Below are 12,588 nucleotides of genomic sequence, written 5' to 3'. Positions count from 1 at the left end.
TAAGCAATTAAACACTTAAAAAAAAAATCTATTGCTTTTTTCTTGTTAGTTTCTTAAGTCCATAGCACTTTATTGACAAAATCCAAGGCTGTTTATTGCAGAATAGCACCATCTGCTGGGTTATTATAGAAAGCATCATGTAGTTGCATGAAGATACATACAGCAAGTGTTTACTTAGTAACTAGAGCAAGCATTACTAAGAGTATAATGCCAAATTTTCAGAGCAACTGCTAAAAGAACCAAGAATTAGTATCTTGGCTCCAAGTTTCAGTCATTGATCCTTTACATACAATATTTTTCCATGAGTAAGCCATAGTTAGATAATTAAAAAGAGATTCGTATTTAAATGATATAAATTTTCCCAAGTGTTTGGTCATATCTTATAATTTGTCATATTAGAAAATCAGTCAGAATATTATTAAATTATTATTGTCCCATAAATATCCAAACTGCATAAATCGGATTACAGATATGACTAATAAAGTAGTTGCCACAGTTTAGATGGGTCATCTATGAAAATCAGTTTTATCACTTAGTAATATCTTTGTAACACCAAAAGTGATTTACTCTCAAACCATGAGTATTTTGACAAAATCACAAGGGAAGGGGACAAGTGTTCTGCCATTTTCACCTATGAAAACTTCAGAAACCATTTTTAGAAAACAAAAGGTAAAATTTACATTGGAGAAGATCTGTGTCTTCTCTTTTCTGCCAGATTATATAATGTTGAGCAATAAGAGAGATTCATTTTGACAGTGGTACAATTGTTTTTAGGTAGAAGCCCCTTGTAGCAGGCCCATTAACAAACGATATCACGATACACCTTTGGATGTATTGCATCTGACCAAATGTTGCTTATGAGTAATATATGCTAGAATGGTTAAAAGCTATGAGACTTGTTTTTAGTTTTCATGTTGATTATTGTTTCAATAAAACTGGGTCTTCCTTAGGAAAGTTCTGATAGGAAATGTAACAAATATTATGGAAAATAGAAAAACAGAGCAAATATACATGAAAATGCAGCTTGAAGTAAATTTCTCAAGCAAATGACTATCACTTAAAAGATTCATGCTGTAAATATTATTTTCTCATTAAAAAATACAATGACCTTAGGCTCTTTGTGTTTTAACAGAAACTTTGGAGGAATGTTTTATACATGTGGAACTATAACTCAGGGCAGGAATTTAGTTTTACTTCAGCCTCATATTAGAGGAGTTCAAGAGGAGGAAATTGAAAAGATATTTGGCAATTTATTTCAGGTTTAAACTTGAGGCTATAGACTCTTCATTCCAAAATTCAAAATACATTGGACAAGACAGCCTCTGATTTTTTTTCTTTTTGAATAAAGGATTTTTTGATGAGTGCATATAACCTAGAGTCTCAAAGTCTTGTTAGAACTTTCTTTGAAAGGACATTAGATGAAAGTGTTGATTAACCACAGAGAACAAGGTGAGAATTGGGCACTTGTATGTATGCTCACAGAAATAAGGACTCATGAAAGTAGGAATAACTATCATTTGTGTCACTGCAGAATCTCTTTAGAACTTCCTTACACATATTTTATAATATTATGGATATATAATTTAATTATGTACAGAAATCTAGAAATAATTTCAAGTACCCTATGTGGACAGAGAACTTATTCAAATAACTTAAGAAGAATTGACAGTAATGTCTTAGCAGACAGGTAGGTATACTGGAAGGGATAATATTAACAATGACGCTTTAGTGTGATAGAAAGCTAGATTACATATGCTCATTTATTCATTTTTACTGTTAAAAAGAATTTAAAATCTATATTTACAAAAATATATGCATGTAGGCATTTATAATTATTAAGATTCAGCATAATTTCTTTGGAAGTATGTTTTAAAATTATTTTAACAAATTTTGAAGCACTGAGGAGTCTGTGATATAAATATTTTTATAATTTAGGAGATAAAAGAAATTTAAGTATCAACATAAATAGAATGTCATATAGTGCTGAAATGAATTGTGGAGTCTTAAATGTTATATGACTAAAACAAAAGTAAGAATAGGAAGTTGAGGAATTCTTCATGGACTATGAATGACTTGACATGAGTCTGGATCATGACTGGGAATTGGACTGAATGAGAAAAAGAACTGCAAGTGGGTAGATGGCTTAATTAAAAAGAAAGAGTGAGAGATAATATTAAAGTGTGTTATTATTAAGACAAGAGACTAATGTCTTAATAGCAGACCGAAACTAAGAGTGTGGCAGGGGAAAAAGTGTAGATATAAAGATCACTTTGAAGAAATAATATTTGATAGAATATATGGGTTGAAACAAAGAAGAGAGTTAAAATTATATTGAGATTTAGAGTCTAGGTGAAAAGAATGATGGTCATTATCACACATAAGTCCCAAGAAAAGAAACTCATTGAGAGGAAAAAGGTGATTTGCTTTTTGGCTGATTAATCTTGAACAGATAGAGAATAATCCAGATAGTGACTTTTTGGTAGCCAATTAGAATCTGGGTTCACAGATATTACATAATAAAATGTGTTGAAGAAATGGAATATAGACCCAAATCAGAAAGGAAAGAGGAATAAGGGAAGTATTTATTTATTTATGTATGCATTTATCATTTATGTCAAATGACTAGGTACGCAATTTTTGAGGTTAAACTGCCAGAGAAAGGACAGATGCCCTAATGGAACTCAGTTTAAAAGATGGGGCTATCACTTTGAGTTCATATAGTTTTACCAATTACCTTCTTATGTATTGCTAAAGCAAACATTAAATATCTGTGATATATTACAGAAAGAAGGCAGAAAGAGAAAACAAATTGAAATGTTAGTCATGCAAGTCTCATTAGAATATGAAAACCAAGAGCTCTATTATTGAGAACCATGTCTACTCAGTAAATTTAGGAGTCATCCAACCACACAATGCAGTTAAGTGGATTAGAATCACAGTCAGGCTGAATTGAGGACTGGTGGTCGGACACATGGAACACAAGTCTCAAATCCATAATGGAAACAGTTGGATCTCACCTCCTTGGCTTTGATTAGCTACAGGGCATGGAATCCAGCTTGACAGATCCTGTGGTCTTCCAGATGGCAATGAATAAAAGCTCTCCATCTTCTAAAGACCCAGGGAAACACTAGAAGTTAGTGTCAGTTTTGATAAGTCAAACTCCTTCAATAAACTCTTTTCCATTTTAATTGTAAAGTTGAAACTGAAGCTGTCAAAGAATATAAGAATAGTAAAAAGGACAATGTGTATATATTGCATGCCTTAAACTGCACATGGGTATGTATAGATTGTTTTTCATGAATTATGTCAGAAACCAAAGTATTTTGATGTTGCTGAAAAAGATTTTGCAAATTCTTGAATGAATTTCAGATTTAGGGATTTTCTTCTCTTTAGAATTCATAGGATTAATAAAACTAGAAAGTTATTTGCATTTTCAGCCATCTTTTTGATCAAGGTATTGGTAACTTTGGTTTTCAGAAGTAGATTTATGGTTGATGAGAAAGCTTAGGCTTCAGGGCTTACTAGCCAGAGCGCCTTCAATGACACCTGGATACATTGTAGCAACTGTTCGTAAATAATTGTGAGTTGTTTTATTGTGTCTTTAAAGAATCCTTCCCTCCTACCATGTAATCCAACTTATTTTGGAAAGAATATGGCTTAAATGATGGGAAATATTGTGAGATTATTCAGTAGTAAAACTAAGCAAAACCCCTCCTGCATAATATCTGAAAGAACAATACCGTTTCACTTCTTTTCCCCCTTGTACAAACATTAGGCAAAATATGAAAATTTATGTGAATTTTAGATTCAAAATATATACTTGGGTGATTTTGAAAATTATTAAGTCTTAAAGGAAACTATTTTTTTTTGCAAAGAATAACAAAATTATTGAGTCAAAGCCACAGGACTTGCTTTAATTATGCCCTATAGCTTTGAAATCTATCAGGCAGTGTCCATATCTTTGAATTCATTTTAGTTGTCTTCATTACTATCCTCATAATATCATTGGAATAGACCAATATTTTAATAGTTTAACTTAAAATATCTAAATAGGATTCTTTATTGCATTTATATTATCAGTTAAAAGTGTTTTAAAAACAAAAAAACAAAAGGCACAAATTGGAATCAATGTGTAAATGCACTTTTTAACTACAAAATTTGTAGCATTTCAATAATATTTAGAAAATAGAAAGACCTATAATAAAATAAAATATACTATATTTCCTTCCTATCTTGTTCCTGAATTTGGGACCCTATTCTGGTACTTATTCTATAGGCAATCATTAACAAATCATTTTATTTCTCTGAGGCTTGAGTTCTTGCTCTATGTTGCCTTTGTTACAAGGCTATTGTGAAGAATAACTGAGAAAAGGCACCAAGGTGACTGGGCAACTGTAGCAGCATAGAATAAATCTCCAAAGTAGTCCTGGATGTTGGTCCTAAGTGATCTTCACCCTTCTGTCTAGTCAGGTGTCATGACCGTGCTGAGGTGTGCTCAATCTCAGATTCAATAATGTGCCCTAAGACTTCTCTCAATTGCATTTGTTTCTGAATTTCCTTTGAACAGAACAAGGTCCATCTTGCTAATAAAAATTTCAAGCTTATAGAGCACCTCCCCCAAATCCTTCTAGTAATAACCATAAACTAAAACCTTTACCCAGAATTAGATTCATGATCTAGGATTGGGCGAATGCCACCACAGAGGAAGTCAGAATTCAAAAGTGATTAAAGTGTTCTGTGCCCCTCTCTCTGTATAGATAACAACATAAATGCTAAAAAGCAGAGTGGAGTATTCATTCTCCCTTCATGAAATGAGACATTTAATAAACTCTTATTATAAATACAAGTATATACTGCATTCTGATATATATTTTTTCAAAAGCTAGATATAAATAATTTGTAAAATATCATCTCCATTCATTTGAGACACTCAGTCATATTCTATGTTTTATGAACTTCTAGGAGTAATTATGGTTCTCATATTGGTAATATAAAATCTAAAATTAACTTATAGTAAACGTGTTCTTACAAATAGGGTTTCTGTCACTGTAATTCAATTTATTTTTATTGTTTTTGCTATATGCTTATTTCTGAATTTGAATCTTCACATGAATTAAGAGGATTAATGGGTACAAAGGTGATCACTGAACTTATGAATACATGAGATAGATTCTTATAGTCTTAGAAGTGTTCTAAGGAATGATTATTTAAGACGTTTAAATGCCATTTTCTTTCCATTATTTCAGCAGCAGCTAAAAAGGATGAAAAGAAAGAAGGTATGTTTTATGTAAAATCTCACTCTGCCTTTTGTAAGGACAATTTACCAATATTCAGAGTTGTGCTTTTACTGCTCTCCTTACTATATTCCCTTCAGATAACTGGATCCATTATTTGCATACATTTTGCATGAATGTTCTCTTTCTATCTCACCTCACACAAAAGGATGAACTATTTCTTTAAATGTAATTTTAGAGTAGCTTTCTCAAGATAAAACAGCCTCTGCAAATCCCAAACCTCCTACTCTGTTGGCAGTTTTATCAATTTTTAGAAATTTGTAAATTATGGACCCCGTTCTCCTATATTAACTCCTTGCATCTCTGACACACATAAGTAACTGATGTTACTTTGCTCTATTAAGCTGCAAATAAGTTATAGTCATCCACTGCAAATAAATTCTCTTTTTTGGTGGGGTGGCATGACATGGTGTAAAATATATCTTGTTGGCAAAGGAAAATTGCACTATATGGAATTAAATGGACAAGAAAGACTTTATCCAAGACTACTGCAGTAAGGGTCAAGTCTATTAGCAGAGGAAGGAGATTGAACTTAATTCCACTGAAGCTAACGCCTGAGAGTTTTTAAATGCTGGAGTGAGCTAGCATCGAAGTACTGGACAATAATGAGTTGGGGGTGATCAGTGCAATAAGGCCATATGTGCCTTCTAACGGGACCTATCAAAGTTAGGCTCCTACCCTCCCAAAAGACTGAGAAATAGGGATGCTATCTTTTCTATAATTATATTCCAAAAAAGATGGCTTTCTGGTTCTTGTAAAAGACATTTCTGGGTTGTAGCAAATTTATATTTCGAAAGGACAGAGAAAGAGTTTGCAATTACAAGGTTTCCAAAGTGAAAAATTTAAGAAAAAAGATGCCAGGTCCTTGTAGGCAGGAAGAAAGTTGTATAAACTTGGTCTTGCATTAAACATTAAGGCTGACCACACCACTGCTGTCCTTTTTAGAGGGATGTTTGTAATGCACACCCTGACAAAACTTGGATGGTCTTTTCACCACTGTTTATTAATCTAACCCCATTTTATTAATAAAATAGAATGTGGATACATGACCATATGATCTAGAAACATAAAAAACAAGGGTTATATTTTGTATTTAATATCATCAGAATTTTCCATGATCCTAACAGTTTGAGTTACATTCTGCTTCTGTTACACAAGAAGCTTAAAGCTAATATGCATGAGAAAGAGAAAATATTTAAGTTGGTTATTTGTTCAGAGAAAGCAAAGCTGAAGTATTATAACAATGACTGCTAGAACATTTTAATGTTTCTTGTCAAGAGATTGAAATCAACATGGGTTCCTTTTGATATCTTTTAAATGTATATTGGCAACTGATACTATATGTTATGAATACTTTGATGTAAAGATAGGGAATTTTTAAAGAATAAAGACATTGTGAGTTCCTGGCACAGTTTTGTATAGAAATGCTAGTTATCCTTCCAGTATTCCCTCTTAGAAAAAAAGAAACAAGTTTCATTTGATTTAAGTAAAGGCGTAATATGAATGGTTATTTTTTCATTGGTATCCAAGTCAACATTTTAGGAAACTACAATTTCACAACTTTTAAGATTTGTGTTATCTGCGTATTATATGCCTCTATTTTTTCTGGCTTATATACATCATTTCACCTTTTAAATAAATTGTCCATAATCTATATGCCATATTTGGAAGAATTTGGGCAGAACTTTGCCAGTGGAAACTCAAAAGCTTCCTTGTCTGAGACCTGTTAGGAAACACTCTCCTTGTAGACAACAACATTCAAATTCTGATGTCAGTTTTCAAATCCAGCTTTTCCTTTGCTCCTCAAATTTAGTCTTTTATAATTTCAGTTTGACTAAATTCTCTTTGGTTTAATCCTTCCTTAAATAATTAGAAAAACTGATTTTCATTACAAAACAGGTTCTAGTTTTCCAGTTGGGACTTCACATTGCCATTTGTGACTTCAATGAGTCTTACTAACAGCTCATATTTTCCAGGGCAATGATCTCCCAAAGTCAGATGTATTTTAAAAAGTGTTCAATGACTTCAAGGGTGTTCCTGATACCCTTCCCATAGTTCTTCAATGTCAAAACTATTTTTTTAAAGAAATATGAGATCACCATCTGCCTTTTTCTCTCACATTCTCACATGAATATGCACTATAATTTTCCAGTGGCTTAGTGGTGTATATTAGTGCAACAGACTAAATCCCAAGCAGATATGCAAATCTAGCTGCCTTCAAATTAAGCCAGGCATTAAGGAGAGTCACAGAAGTCAATTATTTCACCATTTTGTGTATTGGAATTATATTTGTTATAGAATATGTTGTTTATATTAAAATATATTAGGTTTATAACATTTAATAAATGAATAAATAATACATAAAATTTAAATTTTTTTCTTAGCTCTCATTTTAAAAATTATAAGCGTCAATAAATGCATAAAATAGCTATTTGGATCTTTAGTAACTATTAACAGTTTAAAGGAGTACTGAGATGAAAATGTTTGAGATTCTTTGATAGAAATAATTATCTTGCTTATGATATTATCTCTTTCCAAAATATTCAGCTGTATTCATTACAGTTTTTATATTCTTAACTATTTAAAATATTGAGTGACTCTACCATAATCACAGAACATACTCTTCAGGCCTTAATCTGCAATTAAATTCCCATATTCTGTTTCTGACTTGCCTTTTCTAACCTCCTGTCAATCACACATCAAGGCAAGATCAAGGCCAATGCCTGAATAAATCCAGTAGTAAAGATGCCAGGAACCCTTTTGAGATTGAGGTAACTTATTACGTTTATGGACATCAAAAGTAAGAGAAGCTGAAAGTGACAGCTCTTTATGGCCCTTGTTCCACACTCCAAAAAGGGTGAAGCAAAAACAAATGGGAGGAGGTTGCAATGTAACACAAATTAGGATCACTTCCTTGCTGAGGAGGCAATTCCAGGCTCCAGCCATGATTTTGTGGTCTACAGCTCTATTCCAAGTGGGTCGAGGAAGAAAACTTGGAGGTGATGAGAAATTATTTTTACAGTCTCCCAGGAGAAATTTGGAGGCACATGGGAAGTGGCCTCCTTGCTCCTCACAAGACTCCCATGCTCCTGTGTTCCAGGGGAACACAAGGCATCCTGTTCAAATTCATTTGTTACAATTTAAAACTTTACTTGTGTGGCAATCTTGCTCTTATTCTTACCCACATTCTTCCTTTATGTACTCTGTTCCACAAAGCTGCTCTCCATTTTACATATGAAAGTTATTGCTGTTATCCTAACAGAGTTTACCACACCCCAACCCCTTTTTTTATTTCTATGAAATATGCAGCTTTTTTTTGGAGTTCATGATAACTCCTCTGTCCTCTAAGAACTCTGGTCCTCTCAGTTAAAAATACTGTCAGGCTTGTATAATGCACCATGGAGCTTATTTCTTGCCACTTTGTACTTCATGTTACTTGCAATCCTTTTCCTTTTACTCTAGCTAACTTCAGACTTTTGATAAGAGGGTCATGTCCAATTCACTTTTATCCTCTGCAGGGACTAAGTTTCTTAGTTTTCAGATTGTTAAAATATATATTCTGTGAATCAGTAATATCTAGTACTCAACACATACATAATAGTCACAAGAAATATAAAATATGAACGACCAATTTTCTCACATCCCGGGCAAATGTTCTATAACTAATATATTTCCATCATCATCCTCATCATCATCATCATCACTATAAGTTACTTTTTAAGTTTGGGAAGTCATAACTAACTATTGACTGTTTGTTTTATGTGTGTATGATCATGTGCTGCTACTTGGGATAGATGAGCAGAGCTAGGTAAATCTCATTCATTTAATCTCATTTTAATTGATGAATTCCTAGGGGCTGGAATGCTAAGAATTCTGCTTTAACATGTGGAAGACAGAACTCTACTAAGAACAAACCAGATGATATTGATTGTTTACTGACACTAGCAAAAGTAGAGTTGAATGCATATGAGCATTACCCCAAGTCCTAGGGATTCAAAATTGAGATATGAAGAGGAATTGTGTGAAAAAATAAAGCAAAGTGTATGGTATTGTAAGAAGAAAGATGCTAATCCAACAGATTCCACAAGGGAGACAAGTTCTTCATTCCCAGCAAGAGTGGACTACCAGAGAGTTCATTTTTCCCTTGAGATAAATTGATACTTCATTTTCCTCTGTCCTCACTAAGAACATAATAGATCATACCTGATGTGTTGCTAAAGATGAGTGACGAACTGAACAGACTGCCAACACATCACTGTGTTTTAAAGCATAGGTGTTGGGGGTCTCAGTATTCCTAATTAGAAAAAAGGCTGATGCTCAGATTATTGGGCAGATGGTCTATAGGAAAGTATATTAACCAAGTAAACCTTTATATTGATTAAGCTATTTCAGCAACAAATGTTGAGAGGGCATAATGAAGTTTAATAGCATGGATATTAAACAGCTCGTACTGATAGCCTTTCAGGGTCAGTATGTGATCTTTGAATTCTAAGTACTCTATTTTTTCAGTTGCCCAGATTCCTTTCTTTTATAAGTCCTTTGAGCTATTGGCTCCAATCTGAAAGACAGATCTTTATGATGACATTTCACTGTAGCTTTCCATTCTTAAACTCAATATATTGAACTTCTAAAAGACCAGTTTGGTTAGATCTCGTTATAGAAGATTGCTATTTTTCACATTTCTATTTCATGAAATGTTTTATTTCATCTTAATGTGTACCACAATTCACCTGACTCTGGACTTCCTATTATGTTTTATATTATTTTATTTTGGTACAATTGATATCTAATTCAATATATTATTGATTCTTGATTCTCATTATTAAGGAAAAGGAAATTGAATTGAAAATAAAAATGTTCTATAGATACATATATTGTGTTGAGTTTTCCATTACTACTCTATGTCAGCATAAAGTTATTTAGCTAATATTTTCCCATATTGTGACATAATTAGCAAAATCATCATTTTAATGACTGAATTTTTTTTAATGTATGGTACAACACAAATCCTTCCACAGTTTTCCTACTATTCAGAGTTTACTGTTTAATATTCTCTTTATTTAGAGGTATAAATTAATTTCATGGACAAAAATCTTCCTATAAGTGTATTTACAATTTTGCATTTTTTCTATGGGTTTCTAGAAATGGAATTGCCACATCCAAAAGCATACTAGTTTTTATAAAAGCCTGGATTCTTTCTGAGGTTGCTTTCCCAAAGTATTTTTAATTTGGTAAAGTTATCAAAATGGGTTGTCACTTTCTCCAGTGTTTCTAGAATTTTTGGTTATCATTTTTGTTTTCATAAAACAACTTTACTGGCCATCTAACTGATTTTTGTGAATAAACAGAAGTGTATTGTCATCTCCAAACATGTTAGGTCCAGAGCTTTATTATGGAAGTGGATCACGGATACCGCCACATCACTGTGAGGAACACAGGTCCCTTAACTTGCAAATGAGGAGTGTCCATTGTTGCAGGTTCTAAGCCAGATAACTGTCAGCCAGCAAAGAATCTGTTCTTCTTTAGCATGTTTCAATCTTTGGTCATCATCATTGTTCTAATTTCAGTATTAGAGAATCTCAAAATTAGGTTATGAAGGCACATAAGAAATGACAAAATAGGAAATGTTCTCTGCAAAAAATAAAATAAAATAAAAAATAAACTAAGTTGTTTTTATTCCAAAATAAACAAGATACGGAAATCTTTGTGCTTTTATTTTAAAGTAAAAGGAACATAGAGTTTATGGTCTAAATAATAGAAAATAAAAAATCCTCATATCTAGGCTGAATGTCCCTGTATAAAAAGCAAAATAGATGTCTGTTGACCACAGAATACACATTACTATACAGCAGTTATAAATTAATGTGTTCCTAAGTAGCCCACATGCAATATGACCCTATTTCTTTTTCATTAGAGTGGGATGCTGTGCTGGAAGTGTATGATTATTCTAAGAGTGTACAATGCAGTTTACCTGGATTTACACATACACACAGACACACACACACACACACACACACACACACACTAATATATATGTAAACTAATCTGGAAACTAACTTGTACTCAGTATTTTCTAAGAACTGAGAACTAACAAAATTATAAGGACTAAATTTACACACACTTTAAGACCATTTGGGTTAATGCACCATGGTAATATTTTTTGTTACAAAACTGTGTATTCTGTTATTAATTAGGTGTTTGCTTGAGTTGGGAAAAAAGAAAACTAGCTATGCTCTCATATAAATAAATATATATGACTGAATTTTTTTAATGTATGGTACAACACAAATCCTTCCACAGTTCTCCTACTACTCAGAGTTTACTGTTTAATATTCATATATACATATATAAATTATATGTAGATATTTTCTTTTATTTTTTCTGTATTTTTTGCTTTAAAAGGTTTCTCACCTCCCTGCCTTACTTCAGTGTTCATTCTTTTGAAAACATGGTAGTTTCTCTTTAAGCTTCATATTTTAGAAACATTGCATGCAGTCAATTCATTTTAGTGCAAATGATTTCACTGTTGATGTCACTTTTGCTGTGAGGTATTCAAGTTGTTGATTTCTCTAATCTGTTTTATCAATAACTTACCATTATATTTTCAGATTCCAAGAAAATAAAAAAGCCTACAGAAGGTAGTGTATACATTTCTTTCCGTATCTTTTATTTTATGAACCCTAAAGTAGCTTTTTTCTTAAAGAATCAATATTGAAAAAAAATACTTATGAAATAAAAATGGGAAGGGGGGAGAGAGAGAGAAAGAAAGAGAGAGAGAGAGAGAAAATAAAGAATTCCAATCTTTTCTATTAACACTGCCATGAGAAATATTCAGTAGTATTAAAAAATTAAATCCTGCATATATTTACTTTTGACAGTTATCTTTCTCAAATTTGCTTTACAAATAAAACAATGTAAAGTATCAAGCACTCATTTAATGAGAAAGTATACATTCAGTTAATTTTCAACACATCAGCATGGATTATAAATGGAATGAAATCATAACCCATTTGGCAAGTATATACTTGCATCTTTTGGACTTTTTCACATTTGTTCATTGGTACAAAGTATTTATCTACACAATTTTTTAAGTTTGTCCATGCGTGTTTATTTAAGAAGACTGCCAGGTGTAAATAATTTAAAATGACTAAACATTATAATAATTGTCAAATAATGTTTTTAAATCAAATTATGGCACTTCTTATGATAATGGACAATACCTCAGAGCAACACTCATTGTAAAATTCAAGGGGAAATATTTGGGAGACTGTGGAAAATATGTGGTCTAAGAAAT

The 12,588-nt window shown here is 32.3% G+C and overlaps 1 long non-coding RNA gene across 1 annotated transcript in view; it reads left to right on the top strand.

Moving 5' to 3' along the window:
• Window positions 1-11,930, top strand: part of LOC125614517 — a 53,048-nt gene extending 41,118 nt beyond the window's left edge. Inside the window, exons 3-4 of the long non-coding RNA XR_007345122.1 lie at window positions 5,247-5,276; window positions 11,903-11,930. This is a non-coding gene — a long non-coding RNA (uncharacterized LOC125614517). The remainder of the gene's footprint in view (window positions 1-5,246; window positions 5,277-11,902) is intronic.
• Window positions 11,931-12,588: the final 658 nt, after the last annotated feature.

This window comes from Marmota marmota, unplaced genomic scaffold (assembly GCF_001458135.2).
Source record: "Marmota marmota marmota unplaced genomic scaffold, marMar, whole genome shotgun sequence".
NCBI classification, from domain to species: domain Eukaryota; kingdom Metazoa; phylum Chordata; class Mammalia; order Rodentia; family Sciuridae; genus Marmota; species Marmota marmota.
This window is presented reverse-complemented; position numbering and strand designations above follow the sequence as displayed.